General features: G+C 41.8%; 1 protein-coding gene across 1 annotated transcript in view; it reads left to right on the plus strand.

Moving 5' to 3' along the window:
- LOC123740285 (E3 ubiquitin/ISG15 ligase TRIM25-like) overlaps positions 1 to 20,907 on the plus strand; it is a 159,326-nt gene that overhangs the window by 126,229 nt on the left and 12,190 nt on the right. The gene's annotated exons all lie outside the window — the stretch shown is intronic.

Here is a 20,907-nt window from a genome sequence, read left to right on the forward strand (position 1 = left end):
CAGACAGTTAAGTTATTTATATGGGCCTTCGCCCCCACACAGCCTAGCTCAGACAGTTAAGTTATTTATATGGGCCTTCGCCCCCCACACAGCCTAGCTCAGCCAGTTAAGTTATTTATATGGGCCTTCACCCCCACACAGCCTAGCTCAGCCAGTTAAGTTATTTATATGGGCCTTCGCCCCCACACAGCCTAGCTCAGACAGTTAAGTTATTTATATGGGCCTTCGCCCCCACACAGCCTAGCTCAGCCAGTTAAGTTATATATATGGGCCTTCGCCCCCACATAGCTTAGCTCAGACTGTTAAGTTATTTATATGGGCCTGCGCCCCCACATAGCCTAGCTCAGACAGTTAAGTTATTTATATGGGCCTTCGCCCCCACACAGCCTAGCTCAGACAGTTAAATTATTTATATGGGCTTTCACTCTGAAGAAATAGACTCCAATTAAGCCCTCTTGTTGTTTTTAAAGTTAAATTAAAAGGAAGATTATTGTTGAAATGAATTACTCGACTGATGTAGTTTTCTCCACCTGTTGATTGGCGCCACTTGCATAACAAGTTTATTTATTATTATCTATTGATTGTGCTGCTATATTTTCAGCACCAGGTGCTGTTCACCTCCTATTGATTGTGCTGCTATATTTTCAGCACCAGGTGCTGTTCACCTCCTATTGATTGTGCTGCAGTTGCAGCTTTACATTTCAGCACCACAAAATGGTCCTCTGCCTGCTTTATTAGTCTCCTACATTCTCTCCTCTTGAATGAAGTTAAAATGTAACTTGTGCATTATTTAGGGAGGTCACATTGTAGACACTCTACACCACCATTATTTAGGGAGGTCACATTGTAGATACACTACACCACCATTATTTAGGGAGGTCACATTGTAGATACACTACACCACCATTATTTAGGGAGGTCACATTGTAGATACACTACACCACCATTATTTAGGGAGGTCACATTGTAGATACTCTACACCACCATTATTTAGGGAGGTCACATTGTAGATACACTACACCACCATTATTTAGGGAGGTCACATTGTAGATTCACTACACCACCATTATTTTTGGAGATCACATTGTAGATACACTACACCACCATTATTTAGGGAGGTCACATTGTAGATACACTACACCACCATTATTTAGGGATGTCACATTGTAGATACTAAAAACCACCATTATTTAGGGAGGTCACATTGTAGATACTCTACACCACCATTATTTAGGGAAGTCACATTGTAGATACTCTACACCACCATTATTTAGGGAGGTCACATTGTAGATACTCTACACCACCATTATTTAGGGAGGTCACATTGTAGATACTCTACACCACCATTATTTAGGGAGGTCACATTGTAGATACTCTACACCACCATTATTTAGGGAGGTCACATTGTAGATACACTACACCACCATTATTTAGGGAGGTCACATTGTAGATACACTACACCACCATTATTTAGGGAGGTCACATTGTAGATACTCTACACCACCATTATTTAGGGAGGTCACATTGTAGATACTCTACACCACCATTATTTAGGGAGGTCACATTGTAGATACACTACACCACCATTATTTAGGGGGGTCACATTGTAGATACTCTACACCACCATTATTTAGGGGGGGTCACATTGTAGATACTCTACACCACCATTATTTAGGGAGGTCACATTGTAGATACACTACACCACCATTATTTAGGGGGGTCACATTGTAGATACTCTACACCACCATTATTTAGGGAGGGTCACATTGTAGATACTCTACACCACCATTATTTAGGGAGGTCACATTGTAGATACACTACACCACCATTATTTAGGGGGGTCACATTGTAGATACTCTACACCACCATCTAGAATACAGTAGGACCTCTTTCCATTTGTCCTTTTGAAACACACAGAAAACTATAGTATTTAGCCTAAAGCAGCATATGATTTTACAGTAGACTATAGATGTAGGCTACTGTATAGTCACATGGCTCAGTGTTAAAATGTTAGAGCAGCACATTGATCTGAACAAATCCTCTGAGTGAATGTCCCTTAATGAGAAAGAATTATCAAAATGAATGAGAATACTGCATTTTGAAATGCAAATACTATTGAGTCTGTAGACAAATTGAAATAGTGATTCGGATGTCAGTGGATCTGTGTGAGGGATGCATCAGATGAATTAAGGCATTTTGGAGGGGTTGAATGTTGCACCATTGATAAAGCAGATCAACTGAGCAAGGGTTAGAGTTAGGAAGAAAACTACAAAAAGACGCCATATTTGTGGTTCACAACTCTTAAGCCTGACTAACCGATGTCTTTATATAGCCTTGCTACTCTTATTTTCAAATGTATTTTTATTGTTGTTTTATTTCTTTACTTACCTACACACACACACACACACACACACACACACACACACACACACACACACACACACACACACACACACACACACACACACACACACATACCTTTTTTTCGCACTATTGGTTAGAGCCTGTAAGGAAGCATTTCACTCTAAGGTCTGTTGCTTTCGGCGCACGTGACAAATAAACTTTGATTTGATTTGAGACCTATTTATTAACATAAAGTCCACCACTGTAAGAGTCCTCAGTTGTAGTGAGAACATTGTGTCATATGTTTAAGGGGGGTTTCATGACTGTGATTCCAAAATGTTCCAGTGCTGAGGAACTGTGTGTCATTTTTTTCCCAGTACGGGAAAATAAAAATGTATGAAATGTATGCATTCACTACTGTAAGTCGCTCTGGATAAGAGCGTCTGCTAAATGACTAAAATGTAAATGTAAAACTGTAATGGTTTGAATACACCTGGGCTTTCTGTGAAGAACTACAACTCCCTGTTTCACGTTGCATCGCGTCCAGCAACCGGAAATGGCGCCGGAATTGTAGTTCTAACCCCTTTGTGGTTTAGTAGAAAGAGGAGGAAGGGAAGCGCTACTAAGGTACACAATAGTAAATGTTGGTAGACAGAAGGTGCTCTTTGGTAAAAGGGGTGAGTAGGTCATCAAAAAGAAAGGAGGACCAAGACACTCTTCATATAATTGATTAAAATGCCTTTATTAGTATGGCATGTTCAATAGAAACAATGTTTTTGTTTAGAATAATTATTTATTAAATGTGCTACTTTGACCCCACCATGGCCTCCAGTCTCCCCTCTCCTGCAAAGTGAATTTATCTGAAATGACAAGGCTTGATCTCTGAATGTGTTTCTCTGTAGGCTACATACTGAAACCTTAAAGCTACAATCCTTAGTTCCTAAACCCATTATTGGACCATTAAATGTTGCAGGAGGGTCACGACTTCCGCCGAAGTTCGGGCAGCGTTCGACGTCACCGATCCACTTTTCATTTTCCATTTGCTTTGTCTTTTTCTTACACACCTGGTTTCAATTCCCCAATCAAATCAAATCAAATCAAATTTATTTATAAAGCCCTTCGTACATCAGCTGATATCTCAAAGTGCTGTACAGAAACCCAGCCTAAAACCCCAAACAGCAAGCAATGCAGGTGTAGAAGCACGGTGGCTAGGAAAAACTCCCTAGAAAGGCCAGAACCTAGGAAGAAACCTGGAGAGGAACCAGGCTATGAGGGGTGGCTAGGAAAAACTCCCTAGAAAGGCCAGAACCTAGGAAGAAACCTAGAGAGGAACCAGGCTATGAGGGGTGGCTAGGAAAAACTCCCTAGAAAGGCCAAAACCTAGGAAGAAACCTAGAGAGGAACCAGGCTATGAGGGGTGGTCAGTCCTCTGCTGGCTGTGCCGGGTGGAGATTATAACAGAACATGGCAAAGATGTTCAAATGTTCATAGATGACCAGCAGGGTCAGATAATAATAATCACAGTGGTTGTCGAGGGTGCAGCAACAGGTCAGCACCTCAGGAGTAAATGTCAGTTGGCTTTTCATAGCAGATCATTGAGAGTATCTCTAGTATCTCAATGACTTGTTCATTATTTAACCCTCTGTTCCCCCATGTTGGTTTGTGAGTGATTGTTTGTTTGTAATACGGTCCGTTATTGTGGGCTCGTTTATTGCATTGTGTTTGTGATGATTTTGAGTAAATTACGTTTTATTACTCACATCTGCTGTCCTGCGCCTGACTCCTCTACACCAGCTACACACAGGCCATATTACAAGGAGCCAGGCGGCATCAGCTGCAGAAGTTATTAATTTATTTAAAGATGACAATGGTGATCTAGATATTCACATGACAATATTTACACAATAATCTACATTGATAATGGTGATCTAGATATTCACATGACAATATTTACACAATAATCTACATTGATGATGGTGATCTAGATATTCAAATGACAATATTTACACAATAATCTAAATTGACTTGCCTAGTTAAATAAAGGTTAAATAAAATATATTTACAAACTCCACAACTAACAGGTCAATAAAAAGACAATACTTTAGAGGAAGCAAACCTGTCTATTCCATTAGACTCTTGGGGTATATCAGGCTCAAGTCAGGTTCTCCTCACCATGACACCAATAGTAAATGACCTGCAACAATGGCCTGTATCACATCTAACAATTAAACAGAAATGTGCTTCTTTCAACCCCAAAAGAGCAATAAAACATACCATTATAAACAAAGGTTCAGGAATACAATGACATCAATTAAAAAGCAATGGACATGTTAAAAACAACACACCATCAGCCTCATTCATCTATTCCTCCATCAATATCACCATCGTTGTTGTAGTCATCACCCTCAGCCTCATTAATCTATTCCTCCATCAATATCACCATCGTTGTTGTAGTCATCACCCTCAGCCTCATTCATCTATTCCTCCATCAATATCACCATCGTTGTTGTAGTCATCACCCTCAGCCTCATTCATCTGTTCCTCCATCAATATCACCATCGTTGTTGTAGTCATCACCCTCAGCCTCATTCATCTGTTCCTCCATCAATATCACTTTCTACTTTTAAACTCGGACAAAACAGAGATGCTTGTTCTAGGTCCCAAGAAACAAAGAGATCTTCTGTTGAATCTGACAATTAATCTGGATGGTTGTACAGTCGTCTCAAATAAAACTGTGAAGGACCTCGGCGTTACTCTGGACCCTGATCTCTCTTTTGAAGAACATATCAAGACTGTTTCAAGGACAGCTTTTTTCCATCTACGTAACATTGCAAAAATCAGAAATTTTCTGTCCAAAAATGACGCAGAAAAATTAATCCATGCTTTTGTTACTTCTAGGCTGGACTACTGCAATGCTCTACTTTCCGGCTACCCGGATAAAGCACTAAATAAACTTCAGTTAGTGCTAAATACGGCTGCTAGAATCCTGACTAGAACCAAAAAGTTTGATCATATTACTCCAGTGCTAGCCTCCCTACACTGGCTTCCTGTTAAGGCAAGGGCTGATTTCAAGGTTTTACTGCTAACCTACAAAGCATTACATGGGCTTGCTCCTACCTATCTTTCCGATTTGGTCCTGCCGTACATACCTACACGTACGCTACGGTCACAAGACGCAGGCCTCCTAATTGTCCCTAGAATTTCGAAGCAAACGGCTGGAGGTAGGGCTTTCTCCTATAGAGCTCCATTTTTATGGAATGGTCTGCCTACCCATGTGAGAGACGCAGACTCAGTCTCAACCTTTAAGTCTTTACTGAAGACTTATCTCTTCAGTAGGTCCTATGATTAAGTATAGTCTGGCCCAGGAGTGTGAAGGTGAACGGAAAGGCTGGAGCAACGAACCGCCCTTGCTGTCTCTGCCTTGCCGGTTCCCCTCTTTCCACTGGGATTCTCTGCCTCTAACCCTTTTACAGGGGCTGAGTCACTGGCCTACTGGCCTAAAATTCCTAAAACATAACAACAGTGACAGATGTGACAACATTTCTAATCAATACTGAAATTCTATGCTTAGATTATTGATACAATGGTTTACCTGGAAGAGACTGTGCAATTTCTTCCATTTCCCTTTTTGCCTCTGTTGCGACTTCTGTTGCTGGGGAAACCCTCTATGGCAGAGAGTCCACTACATCAAAACAACAGGAAATGTTAGGAACATCACTAGAGTCAACCAGCATCAAGTAAATGAATAACAATTCCAAGTGTACTAACGTAGCCTCTGGCGTTTTCCCATGGTGGAGAAGTGCATCAGTCAGGAGGTCAATAAGATGGGACGGCCTCATTTCTTTGGTGACCTTCCCAAAGCGCCTCAGATACGACCACAGCCTCTCCATCTGCTCCCCATCTGCCAGTCCAGCACCTTCCACATATCGGGTGTTGAATTTCATCTACAAATATAAAATCATGTCGTACCATGGTAAAAGGGTTATTTGGTTAAAACCTTATAAAATATGAATAAATACCTACTGATAATATTAATGATCCTGTTCAAGTACCTGACATGGCAAGTCATGTCCATCAGCATGGAAAACTGGATCAACCAATTTGGTCCCATGATTCAATTCAGGAAAGTTTCTCTAAAAGGTTATGGACAAAATGTTCATGTTAAAACTATTGTTGGAGAAACTGCTTTTCAAATGTTAAAGTCAATGAGATCTTGAATAAAAAAGATGAATTACTTGCACATGCAGCTGCATCTGGAATCAATGTTCTCCATGAAGATGAGGTTGATGTTCTGACCTCTCATCCCCTCCTTCATCTCTCAGCAGGTTCACTGCATCTGGCATCAATGTCCTCCATGAAGATGAGACTGATGTTCTGGCCTCTCATCCCCTCCTTCATCTCTCAGCAGGTTCACTGCATCTGGCATCAATGTCCTCCATGAAGATGAGACTGATGTTCTGGCCTCTCATCCCCTCCTTCATCTCTCAGCAGGTTCACTGCATCTGGCATCAATGTCCTCCATGAAGATGAGATTGATGTTCTGGCCTCTCATCCCCTCCTTCATCTCTCAGCAGGTTCACTGCATTTGACAAACTACAGAAGAAGTACATCATTATCTGCACTAAATAACTAAATACAATTTACTAAATTAACAAAATTAATCAACACTGAAATAAAATACTGAAAAAGAAACTGAAAAAAACTCCTTATTACTGCATCCCACCTTTCAGCCTTTTTCATGTTCAGGAAGTGAAGCGGGTGGTCACGCTGGCAGGAAACCCCAACACGCCTGTCTCCTACAATTTCCTTGTTTGGGGTTTGGACCTGATGGCATTGCCTGCTTGAAATCCATGGCAACCCTAAAATATCTATAATAATATAAAGTACAATACAAGTATTATGTACTGAAATGCTTCCTTTCAGGTTAACCTCTTGACAATGCAACAACAATAGAACAAGTCAGTAGCTAAGTTAATAAAAAGAGTACTACAATAGTAATAAACCCTTCATTCATCAGTACCCTGAACATAGCTGGGTGTATCTGGGATAGAGGGTTGATATAAAAGTCAGTACTACAATAGTAATTAACCCTTCATTCATCAGTATCCTGAACATAGCTGGGTGTTTCTGGGATAGAGGGTTGATATTAAAGTCAGTACTACAATAGTAATAAACCCTTCATTCACCAGTATCCTGAACATAGCTGGGTGTTTCTGGGATAGAGGGTTGATATAAAAGTCAGTACTACAATAGTAATAAACCCTTCATTCATCAGTACCCTGAACATAGCTGGGTGTTTCTGGGATAGAGGGTTGATATTAAAGTCAGTACTACAATAGTAATAAACCCTTCATTCATCAGTACCCTGAACATAGCTGGGTGTTTCTGGGATAGAGGGTTGATATTAAAGTCAGTACTACAATAGTAATAAAACCTTCATTCATCAGTACCTTGAACATAGCTGGGTGTTTCTGGGATAGAGGGTTGATATAAAAGTCTATATATTCAGCAATAAAAGTCTATATATTCAGCAATACAGTAAGATTCTGAGACACAATCACTTCCTATTGGTCAGCTGCAGGGAACCGCCCACGTCTCTGAGACACAATCACTTCCTATTGGTCAGCTGCAGGAAACCGCCCACGTCTCTGAGACACAATCATTTCCTATTGGTCAGCCGCAGGGAACCGCCCACGTCTCTGAGACACAATCACTTCCTATTGGTCAGCCGCAGGGAACTGCCCACGTCTCTGAGACACAATCACTTCCTATTGGTCAGCAGCAGGGAACCGCCCACGTCTCTGAGACACAATCACTTCCTATTGGTCAGCCGCAGGGAACCGCCCACATCTCTGAGACACAATCACTTCCTATTGGTCAGCCGCAGGGAACCGCCCACGTCTCTGAGACACAATCACTTCCTATTGGTCAGCCGCAGGGAACCGCCCACGTCTCTGAGACACAATCACTTCCTATTGGTCAGCTGCAGGGAACCGCCCACGTCTCTGAGACACAATCACTTCCTATTGGTCAGCCGCAGGGAACCGCCCACGTCTCAGGAGATATGTATTTTAGGCAGTAAGTACAACTGCCTAGGCCTTGGAGAATCTGGCCCAAAAAGACAGACCATCTGTTTATCTGTAATGTACTTATCCTCATACAGTTTATCTCCTGGATTAATCTTTGTGTTTTCCGGTTGTGTTGAGTGGGACAATGGAACATAGTGTTTAACATGATCCTATTGTCTATTGGCTTCAAGAAGATATTCACTTCATCCATTACAACAATCTGAGCCCCTTATCTGCTGGTTTAATCACTATATTTCTAGAGCTTGATTTTTAACCATTTGTAAGGTTAAGCTGATAAAAAAGGTCTGGTTCTGAATTGTGAAAAGGAAGCCACATCCCTACGTATCAGAGTCTGTATAGTTTCTGACTCCAACTGAGGTTCCCAATGTGAGGGGTTTGGAAATAGTATCTGAGGAAAATCTGTTTCATATTCACAATGATCTGATAACTTCAATCTTCTATGATAGACGTGTAGATCCCCTCCGGAGCTCCTCCCAGTCTACCTGTTTAGGAGTTGGTATGAAAGTCAGTCCACCTGTTTAGGAGTTGGTATGAAAGCCAGTCCACCTGTTTAGGAGTTGGTATGAAAGTCAGTCCACCTGTTTAGGAGTTGGTATGAAAGTCAGTCCACCTGTTTAGGAGTTGGTATGAAAGTCAGTCCACCTGTTTAGGAGTTGGTATGAAAGTCAGTCCACCTTTTTAGGAGTTGGTATGAAAGTCAGTCCACCTGTTTAGGAGTTGGTATGAAAGTCAGTCCACCTGTTTAGGAGTTGGTATGAAAGTCAGTCCACCTGTTTAGGAGTTGGTATGAAAGTCAGTCCACCTGTTTAGGAGTTGGTATGAAAGTCAGTCCACCTGTTTAGGAGTTGGTATGAAAGTCAGTCCTCTTTCTAGAACCTCACTCTCGGCTTGGTTGAGCCCAATTGGACATTGCTGGTCAAGACCTTAAATGGGTTGTGAAGTAGTATGGACATATTGATGGAACAAGGTCACTAAACTGGTGGATAGACAGGGTAGATCCAAGAGCCTCTGCTGTCATCTAGAGGGGGTTTCTCTGTACTGCTTGACACATGGAGACTCAGTGGAGGCCCAAGGCAAGTGCTCAAAGTAGACTAGTGGTTAGAGTGGTGGGTCAATAACTAGTATGGTCAGATAGACTAGTGGTTAGTGGTGGGTCAGTAACTGGTATGGTCAGGTAGACTAGTGGTTAGAGTGGTGGGTCAGTAACTGGTATGGTCAGGTAGACTAGTGGTTAGAGTGGTGGGTCAGTAACTGGTGTGGTCAGATAGACTAGTGGTTAGAGTGGTGGGTCAGTAACTGGTATGGTCAGATAGACTAGTGGTTAGTGGTGGGTCAGTAACTGGTATGGTCAGGTAGACTAGTGGTTAGAGTGGTGGGTTAGTAACTGGTATGGTCAGATAGACTAGTGGTTGGAGTGGTGGGTCAGTAACTGGTATGGTAAGATAGACTAGTGGTTAGAGTGGTGGGTCAGTAACTGGTATGGTCAGATAGACTAGTGGTTAGAGTGGTGGGTCAGTAACTGGTATGGTCAGATAGACTAGTGGTTAGAGTGGTGGGTCAGTAACTGGTATGGTATAGTCAGATAGACTAGTGGTTAGAGTGGTGGGTCAGTAACTGGTATGGTCAGGTAGACTAGTGGTTAGAGTGGTGGGTCAGTAACTGGTATGGTCAGATAGACTAGTGGTTAGAGTGGTGGGTCAGTAACTGGTATGGTCAGGTAGACTAGTGGTTAGAGTGGTGGGTCAGTAACTGGTATGGTCAGGTAGACTAGTGGTTAGAGTGGTGGGTCAGTAACTGGTATGGTCAGATAGACTAGTGGTTAGAGTGGTGGGTCAGTAACTGGTATGGTCAGATAGACTAGTGGTTAGAGTGGTGGGTCAGTAACTGGTATGGTCTGATAGACTAGTGGTTAGAGTGGTGGGTCAGTAACTGGTCTGGTCAGATAGACTAGTGGTTAGAGTGGTGGGTCAGTAACTGGTATGGTCAGATAGACTAGTGGTTAGAGTGGTGGGTCAGTAACTGGTATGGTCTGATAGACTAGTGGTTAGAGTGGTGGGTCAGTAACTGGTATGGTCAGATAGACTAGTGGTTAGAGTGGTGGGTCAGTAACTGGTATGGTTAGATAGACTAGTGGTTAGAGTGGTGGGTCAGTAACTGGTATGGTCTGATAGACTAGTGGTTAGAGTGATGGGTCAGTAACTGGTATGGTCTGATAGACTAGTGGTTGGAGTGGTGGGTCAGTAACTGGTATGGTCAGATAGACTAGTGGTTAGAGTGGTGGGTCAGTAACTGGTATGGTCTGATAGACTAGTGGTTAGAGTGGTGGATCAGTAAATGGTATGGTCAGATAGACTAGTGGTTAGAGTGGTGGGTCAGTAACTGGTATGGTCAGATAGACTAGTGGTTAGAGTGGTGGGTCAGTAACTGGTATGGTTAGATAGACTAGTGGTTAGAGTGGTGGGTTAGTAACTGGTATGGTCAGATAGACTAGTGGTTAGAGTGGTGGGTCAGTAACTGGTATGGTCAGATAGACTAGTGGTTAGAGTGGTGGGTCAGTAACTGGTATGGTCAGATAGACTAGTGGTTAGAGTGGTGGGTCAGTAACTGGTATGGTCAGATAGACTAGTGGTTAGAGTGGTGGGTCAGTAACTGGTATGGTCAGATAGACTAGTGGTTAGAGTGGTGGGTCAGTAACTGGTATGGTCAGATAGACTAGTGGTTAGAGTGGTGGGTCAGTAACTGGTATGGTCAGATAGACTAGTGGTTAGAGTGGTGGGTCAGTAACTGGTATGGTCAGATAGACTAGTGGTTAGAGTGGTGGGTCAGTAACTGGTATGGTCAGATAGACTAGTGGTTAGAGTGGTGGATCAGTAACTGGTATGGTCAGATAGACTAGTGGTTAGAGTGGTGGGTCAGTAACTGGTATGGTCAGGTAGACTAGTGGTTAGAGTGTTGGGTCAGTAACTGGTATGGTCAGGTAGACTAGTGGTTAGAGTGGTGGGTCAGTAACTGGTATGGTCAGATAGACTAGTGGTTAGAGTGGTGGGTCAGTAACTGGTATGGTCAGATAGACTAGTGGTTAGAGTGGTGGGTCAGTAACTGGTATGGTCAGATAGACTAGTGGTTAGAGTGGTGGGTCAGTAACTGGTATGGTCAGATAGACTAGTGGTTAGAGTGGTGGGTCAGTAACTGGTATGGTCAGATAGACTAGTGGTTAGAGTGGTGGGTCAGTAACTGGTATGGTCAGATAGACTAGTGGTTAGAGTGGTGGGTCAGTAACTGGTATGGTCAGATAGACTAGTGGTTAGAGTGGTGGATCAGTAACTGGTATGGTCAGATAGACTAGTGGTTAGAGTGGTGGGTCAGTAACTGGTATGGTCAGGTAGACTAGTGGTTAGAGTGTTGGGTCAGTAACTGGTATGGTCAGGTAGACTAGTGGTTAGAGTGGTGGGTCAGTAACTGGTATGGTCAGATAGACTAGTGGTTAGAGTGGTGGGTCAGTAACTGGTATGGTCAGATAGACTAGTGGTTAGAGTGGTGGGTCAGTAACTGGTGTGGTCAGATAGACTAGTGGTTAGAGTGGTGGGTCAGTAACTTGTATGGTATGGTCAGATAGACTAGTTGTTAGAGTGGTGGGTCAGTAACTGGTATGGTCAGATAGACTAGTGGTTAGAGTGGTGGGTCAGTAACTGGTATAGTCAGATAGAGTAGTGGTTAGAGTGGTGGGTCAGTAACTGATATGTTGCTGGTTTGAATACCTGAGCCGTCAAGGTAAAAATCTGTTGGTGCCCTTAAGCAAGGCACTTACACCTAATTTGCTCCAGGGGCGCCGTATGGCTGACCCTGTAAAACAACACATTTCTCTGCATCTATCTGGTGTCTGTGACAACAACACATTATAAAAAGCTAGCTAACATAAAGAAAATTACAGCATTGATTTTTTTTAATTACAACTGTTAATTTAACAATGCTGGTTATAAATCTTGTTGACATACATCCAAGGACAGCTTGACTTGCATTACATTCTCACTGCAGAAAAATATTCTCATGAAATCACATGACTTCTAGTTATAGAAAAGGATTTCTGTAAACACGGCCTGCTACAAGCAGGAAACAAGTTATGGACAAACCAGAAATGTAACATATATGTTTGACAGTAACCCTGGATGATGAATGTGTGAACTATCTTGTCATCTTTGTGGGTAACCACATTGGAACATTCTAGTCTTTAAGGACATGATCTGGCAGAACAGGTTTCAGCAAAGTATGGAGTCATTGTTTTCAGGAAGGTGTACCCATGGTGATAGGAGAGACAGGAGGCAGACTAAGAGCAAAGTTAGCCACCTGAACTACTGTCCTACAAAGACAAACAGCATCTACACAAACAGCCACCTGAACTACTGTCCTACAAAGACAAACAGCATCTACACAAACAGCCACCTGAACTACTGTCCTACAAAGACAAACAGCATCTACACAAACAGCCACCTGAACTACTGCCCTACAAAGACAAGGAGCATCTACACAAACAGCCACCTGAACTACTGTCCTACAAAGACAAACAGCATCTACACAAACAGCCACCTGAACTACTGTCCTACAAAGACAAACAGCATCTACACAAACAGCCACCTGAACTACTGTCCTACAAAGACAAACAGCATCTACACAAACAGCCACCTGAACTACTGTCCTACAAAGACAAACAGCATCTACACAAACAGCCACCTGAACTACTGTCCTACAAAGACAAACAGCATCTACACAAACAGCCACCTGAACTACTGCCCTAGAAAAGACAAGGAGCAGTCTACACACACAGCCACCTGAACTACTGCCCTAGAAAAGACAAGGAGCAGTCTACACACACAGCCACCTGAACTACTGCCCTAGAAAAGACAAGGAGCAGTCTACACAAACAGCCACCTGAACTACTGCCCTAGAAAAGACAAGGAGCAGTCTACACAAACAGCCACCTGAACTACTGCCCTAGAAAAGACAAGGAGCAGTCTACACAAACAGCCACCTGAACTACTGCCCTAGAAAAGACAAGGAGCAGTCTACACAAACAGCCACCTGAACTACTGCCCTAGAAAAGACAAGGAGCAGTCTACACAAACAGTGAATCTGAGAAAAATGGTTTCAAGTTTGTTTTTTAGTCCATGCATAACAACCATGACCACTGATCTGACCTATGACCCCTAAAACGCAAAAGAAAAGTGTAACATCTAGAAATCTGAATGTGTTTATCCAGCTTTCTAGTTGTTTTTCTGTTTGATGGAACTAGTTGAGAGTTCTGTGTTATTTCTTATTTTATGTACCTTTACTTAACCAGAGGCAACGAGAAAACACCTGCCTCCAATTGAGGATTCAACCCCCAATTAACTAAACATAGAAATACAAATAACTAGACTGAACATAGAAATACATAAACATAGAACAGTGCCCAAAACCCGGGAATACTAAATCAAACACCCTACAACTAACACAACCAACCTGAACCACATAAAACAAATACCCCCTGCCACGTCCTGACCAAACTACAATAACAAATAACAACCCCTATTACTGGCCAGGATGTGACACTATGACCCCTAAAACGCTAAAGAAAAGTGCAATATCTAGAAATCTGAATGTGTTTATCCAGCTTTCTTGTTGTTTTTCTGTTTGATGGAACTAGTTGAGAGTTCTGTGTTATTTCTTATTTTATGTACCTTTATTTAACCAGGTAGGCCAGTTGAGAACAAGTTCTCATTTATAACTGCGACCTGGCCAAGATAAAGCAAAGCAGTGTGACACAAACAACACAGAGTTACACATGGGATAAATGTCACGTCCTGACCAGTAAAAGGGGTTATTTGTTATTGTAGTTTGGTCAGGGCGTGGCAGGGGGGTGTTTGTTTTGTGTGTTTCGAGGTTTTGATGTATGTTCTATATTTTCTATTTCTATGTTTATTCTAGGTTTCTCTTTCTATGTTGTGTTTTTTCAATGACCTCCAATTAGAGGCAGCTGGTGGTTGTTGTCTCTAATTGGAGGCCATATTTAGTGTGTTCATTTTCACTTGTGTTTGTGGGTGGTTGTTTCCGGTTTAGTCTGTGCACCTTACTGGACTGTTATCGTCGTTATTTTGTTTGAGTCTGTTTACCTTCAATAAATACGAAGATGAGCAATATACCCGCTGCATATTGGTCCGATGATTTCTCCTCTTCAGACGATGAAGTTTATGACAATTAACAAACGTACAGTCAATAACACAATAGAAAAGTCTATATACAGTGTGTGCAAATGTAGTAAGATTAGGGAGGTAAGGCAATAAATAGGCCAGAGTGGAGAAATAATTACAATTTAGCAACTAAACACTGGAGTGATAGATGTGCAGAAGATGAATGTGCAAGTAGAGATACTGGGGTGCAAAGGATAAAGGAAATTACAAAATGGGGATGAGGTAGTTGGTTGGGCAATGTACAGATGGGCTATGTACAGGTGCAATGATCGGTAAGCTGCTCTGATAGCTGATGCTTAAAGTTAATGAGGGAGATATAAGACTCCAGCTTCAGTGATTTTTGCAGTTCGTTCCAGTCATTGGCAGCAGGGAACTGGAAGGAAAGGTGGACAAATGAGGAATTGGCTTTGGGGGTGACCAGTGAAATATAACTGCTGGAGTGCATGCTACGAGTGGGTGCTGCTATGGTGACCAGTGAGCTGAGATAAGGCAGGGCTTTACCTAGCAAAGGCTTATAGATGACCTGGAGCCAGTGGGTTTGGCGATGAATATGAAGTGAGGGCCAGCCAACGAGAGCATACAGGTCGCAGTGATGGGTAGTATATCGCGCTTTGGTGACAAAACGGATGGCACTGTGATAGACTGCATCCAATTTGCTGAGTAGAGTGTTGGAGGCTATTTTGTAAATGACATCGCCGAAGTCAAGGATCAGTAGGATAGTCAGTTTTACAAGGGTATGTTTGGCAGCATGAGTGAAGGAGGCTTTGTTGTGAAATAGGACGCTAATTCTAGATTTAACTTTGGATTGGAGATGCTTAATGTGAGTCTGGAAGGAGAGTTTACTGTCTAACCAGACACCCAGGTATTTATAGTTGTCCACATATTCTAAGTCAGAACCATCCAGAGTAGTGATGCTTGATGGGCGGGCAGGTGCAGGCAGCGATCGGTTGAAGAGCATGCGTTTAGTTTTACTTACATTTAAGAGCAGTTGGAGGCCTCAGAAGGAGAGTTGTATGGCATTGAAGCTCGTCTGGAGGGTTGTTAACACAGTGTCCAAAGAAGGGCCAGAAGTATACAGAATGGTGTCGTCTGCATAGAGGTGGATCAGAGAATCACCAGCAGCAAGAGCAACATCATTGATGTATACAGAGAAGAGAGTCGGCCCGAGAATTGAACCCTGTGGCACCCCCACAGAGACTGCCAGAGGCCCGGACAACAGGCCCTCCGATTTCACACACTGAACTCTATCTGAAAAGTAGTTGGTGAACCAGGCAAGGCAATCATTTGAGAAACCAAGGCTGTTGAGTCTGCTGATAAGAATACGGTGAGTGACAGAGTCGAAAGCCTTGGCCAGGTCGATGAAGACGGCTGCACAGTATTTTCTTTTATCAATGGCGGTTATGATATCGTTAAGGACCTTGAGCGTGGCTGAGGTGCACCCATGATCAGCTCTGAAACCAGATTGCATAGCGGAGAAGGTACAGTGGGATTCGAGATGGTCGGTGATCTGTTTATTAACTTGGCTTTCGAAGACTTTAGAAAGGCAGGGTAGGATAGATATAGGTCTTTAATAGTTTGGGTCTAGAGTGTCACCCACTTTGAAGAGGGGGATGACCGCGGCAGCTTTCCAGTCTTTAGCGATCTCAGACGATACGAAAGAGAGGTTGAACAGGCTAGTTATGTAGTTGTGTTTTCATGTTTTGAATGTTGTATTGCAGTAGGCCTAACCCTCACCAATTATTCTGGTGATGGAGAGAGACACCAGACAAGACACAGAGACATAAACAGAAGAATAGGATATGTGTGTGTGTGTGAGAGAGAGAGAGAGAGAGAGAGAGAGAGAGAGAGAGAGAGAGACTTTAATCAGTTTGGCTCATTGGACATGTCAGAGTCTATGTTTGAAGTTGTTGAGTCATTTTTGGCAATACACTGGTGTTGTATTCATGGTTTTAGCTGTTGAAATTCCGTCCCGGACTCACCTACTGGCTATGAGCTAAGCCACCAATGTCTTCACATCCTAGGGGAGAGAGGAGCTGCTACCCCTGGGGAGAGAGGAGCTGCTACCGCTGGGGAGAGAGGAGCTGCTACCCCTGGGGAGATAGGAGCTGCTACCCCTGGGGAGAGAGGAGCTGCTACCCCTGGGGAGAGAGAGGAGCTGCTACCCCTGGGGTGAGAAGAGCTGCAACCAGCAGAGACTGCGACCATGCTCGGGAAGAGCTTAGTGATTGGTGATTGTTGGGGCATGATTGGCAGGAGCTTCAGTGATGAAGACTGCTGCACTTGCTGATGTTTCACAATATGCCGCGGCCGTCTCAGTCACCAGGTCTCAACACAATAGAACACCACCATCCCTCCAATAGACTTCCAGACAGTTGTAGAATGTTTGCCAAGGCACATTGTAAGAGCTGTAAAGAGAGAGGGACTCGGAGAGAGAACAGGTAGAACCTGATATGTAAATGAGCAGAGCAAACGAATGTAACTTTCGACGACCGAATGATCATTCAGACTCTGTTTCTATTGAGAGATAAAAGGTAAGACGACAATTGTCATGTGTATTAATATAGTTGATGATATTGTTGTGTGTATTAATATAGTTGGTGATATTGTTGTGTGTATTCATATAGTTGATGATATTGTTATGTGTATTCATATAGTTGGTGATATTGTTGTGTGTATTCATATAGTTGATGGTATTGTTATGTGTATTAATATAGTTGGTGATATTGTTGTGTGTATTCATATAGTTGATGATATTGTTATGTGTATTCATATAGTTGGTGATATTGTTGTGTGTATTCATATAGTTGATGGTATTGTTATGTGTATTAATATAGTTGGTGATATTGTTGTGTGTATTAATATAGTTGATGATATTGTTATGTGTATTCATATAGTTGATGATATTGTTATGTGTATTCATATAGTTGATGATATTGTTGTGTGTATTAATATAGTTGATGATATTGTTGTGTGTATTCATATAGTTGATGATATTGTTGTGTGTATTCATATAGTTGATGATATTGTTATGTGTATTCATATAGTTGATGATATTGTTGTGTGTATTCATATAGTTAATTATATTTTTGGGGGACAGTGTGATAATAGTCCTACTCTCCTTAAAATGTTTTGATATAAATTAGATGCGTGGGGTGAATTCGTTCTGTGCCCATCTGTGTGCCCCAGGGTGATCGCTCCTACACTATCTACAATCTAAAAGGGTTCTTTGGCTGTCCCCATAGGAGAACCCTTTGTAGAACCCTTTTTTTGGTACTAGGTAGAACACTTTTGGGTTCCGTGAAGAACCCTTTCCACAGAGGGTTCTACATGGAAGCCAGAAGGGTTCTACCTGGAACCCAAAAGCGTTCTCCTACGGGGACGGCCGGAGGACCCGTTTGGAACCCTTTATTCTAAGAGTGTACTGTATCATAGGTCTATAGACTTGTCTTCTCAAAACAGGCTTAAAACACAACAAGCAACAAACAAACATGTTCTCTTTATAATCTACAGTTAACTCTTTTCACTCAGGAAGGTATGTTGTGTGAAAGAGAGACAAATAAATAATGTTCGAGAGACTAACAACAACTTACACTTCCTCAAAACAGTTTGTGGTATTCATTAGTGCCCACCGTAGCAAAACGTTTGGCAACAGAAACCGTTTAGGTCACATTGTACAGCGTTTAGAGTAAACGGTTCATGTTTTATTTAACATCTTAAAACTGTTGGCTGTGGAGTAAACTAATGAATACAACCCAGGTTGTCGCCTACGACTCGGCATGCTGATACCTGCCTCTTGCTGAAACCTGAACGTAGCCTGAGGGGTATACTATGATACAGGCTTGATATACTGGTTTTCTAAAGCTAGCCAGCTTCAGTTAGCTTCACATTCCAGCTCAGGCCTCACCCATCAGAATATACAGAACAGAACAGAAAAAAATCACAATGAAGTTTCAAGGTGAGAATCCTGCCAGGGATTATTGTAAAGTGTGTAGATAAATTAAATGTAATGTTAGTATAGTGAATGACAGTAAAACACTCCTAACAGTCTACTACTACTGAGACAGGTTGGTGTAATGTTAGTATAGTGAATGACAGTAAAACACTCCTAACGGTCTACTACTACTGAGACAGGTTGGTGTAATGTTAGTATAGTGAATGACAGTAAAACACTCCTAACAGTCTACTACTACTGAGACAGGTTGGTGTAATGTTAGTATAGTGAATGACAGTAAAACACTCCTAACAGTCTACTACTACTGAGACAGGTTGGTGTCAGTTTAATCAGACAAAATGGAGCTGACTGGATGTGGTCAAGTCAAATTCAATATATCAATATTCAGATACTATAGTTCAGGTGCGACCTGGGTTCACTTCCCTGCCCAGCTGTTTGCTACATTGGTGTCAGAAGTGGTATGGTGTCTGTGAGGTCATCAGAATGGACCGGATGTGTGAGGGGTCTGAGTAGCTGAAGCACGGGACTAATTAACACTGATACTGGGTTAACCCTATTGATACTGATACTGGGTTAACACTATTAATACTGATACTGGGTTAACCCTATTAATACTGATACTGGGTTAACCCTATTAATACTGATACTGGGTTAACCCTATTGATACTGATACTGGGTTAACCCTATTGATACTGATACTGGGTTAACACTATTAATACTGATGCTGGGTTAACCCTATTGATACTGATACTGGGTTAACACTATTGATACTGATACTGGGTTAACACTATTAATACTGATACTGGGTTAACACTATTGATACTGATACTGGGTTAACACTATTAACACTGATACTGGGTTAACCCTATTAATACTGATACTGGGTTAACCCTATTAATACTGATACTGGGTTAACCCTATTGATACTGATACTGGGTTAACCCTATTGATACTGATACTGGGTTAACACTATTGATACTGGGTTAACACTATTGATACTGATACTGGGTTAACCCTATTTATACTGATACTGGGTTAACACTATTGATACTGATACTGGGTTAACACTATTGATACTGATACTGGGTTAACCCTATTGATACTGATACTGGGTTAACCCTATTGATACTGATACTGGGTTAACACTATTAATACTGATACTGGGTTAACACTATTGATACTGATACTGGGTTAACAATATTAATACTGATACTGGGTTAATCTTACTTGGGGCGGCAGGTAGCTGCGCTCCAACGCTCTAGAGCGTTGGATTAGTAACCGAAAGGCTGCAAGATCAAATCCCTGAGCTGACAAGGTAAAAATCGGTTGTTTACCCCTGAACAAGGCAGTTAACCCACTGTTCCTAAGCCATCATTGAAAATAAGAATTTGTTCTTAACCGACTTGCCTAGTAAAATAAATAAATAAATACTGGGTTAACCCTATTTGTGCGATGCATAGGGTGTTTTCCTTGTTCACCAGCGACCTGGGTTCACTGCCCTGCACCACTGTTTGCTACAATATTAATATCATAGACTATCTGTTAAACGAAGAGACACCACAATATGAGTGAAAGGATTTCAGGATAATATCAGTGAGTGTTGATTTAGAGTTGTCTTCTGGGTTCATCCTTGTAGCTGCCTTTATCAACAGGGTGAAATGTAACAAATGACATCAGAGTTGGGAGGTAACCAGGTCCCAGTTTAAATCACCATGACAACCATTTCATTATTTCTCCAGAGCAGCAAGGGAATCTAGAGACTCAACCTTTGTAGAATCACAATCACCTTTATTCACCAAGTACATTTGCACGTACATATGTAGGATCTTAATTTGAGCCAGTTTACTACAGCAGGAAAATATTCCTGCAGCAACAGAAAATGTGAATTATTATGTGAATTATAATTAATGACATTTTTGTAGGGGTTACTACATTTTTCGTAAGGAAAACTCAAGTCTGAAATTTCTAAGTGTAAATTACAAACTTCAGAAGCCTTTTTAAACCTCAAATACACTACAAGTTTTACATTTCCTGCATTGCTGGAAAGTTCTTCTGCAGTGGGGGGTGATCAAATTAAGATCCTACATCTGTACACATAATTGTACATGGGGATATGTATGGGAGTCTATAACATCCAATCACAGAGGTTTACATCAGCTGACAGTTGCAATGTTATTGCTAATAACTCAAACTGCCCTTTTCAGATAAAGACATAAACTCTGTACAGATGTAGGATCTTAATTTGATCACCCTGATGCAGAAAAACTAAACTTGTAGTGTATTTGAGTGTAATTAAACT

The sequence above is a fragment of the Salmo salar genome, unplaced genomic scaffold, assembly GCF_965601325.2.
Source record: "Salmo salar unplaced genomic scaffold, fSalSal1 ptg000152l, whole genome shotgun sequence".
Classification (NCBI taxonomy): Eukaryota; Metazoa; Chordata; class Actinopteri; order Salmoniformes; family Salmonidae; genus Salmo; species Salmo salar.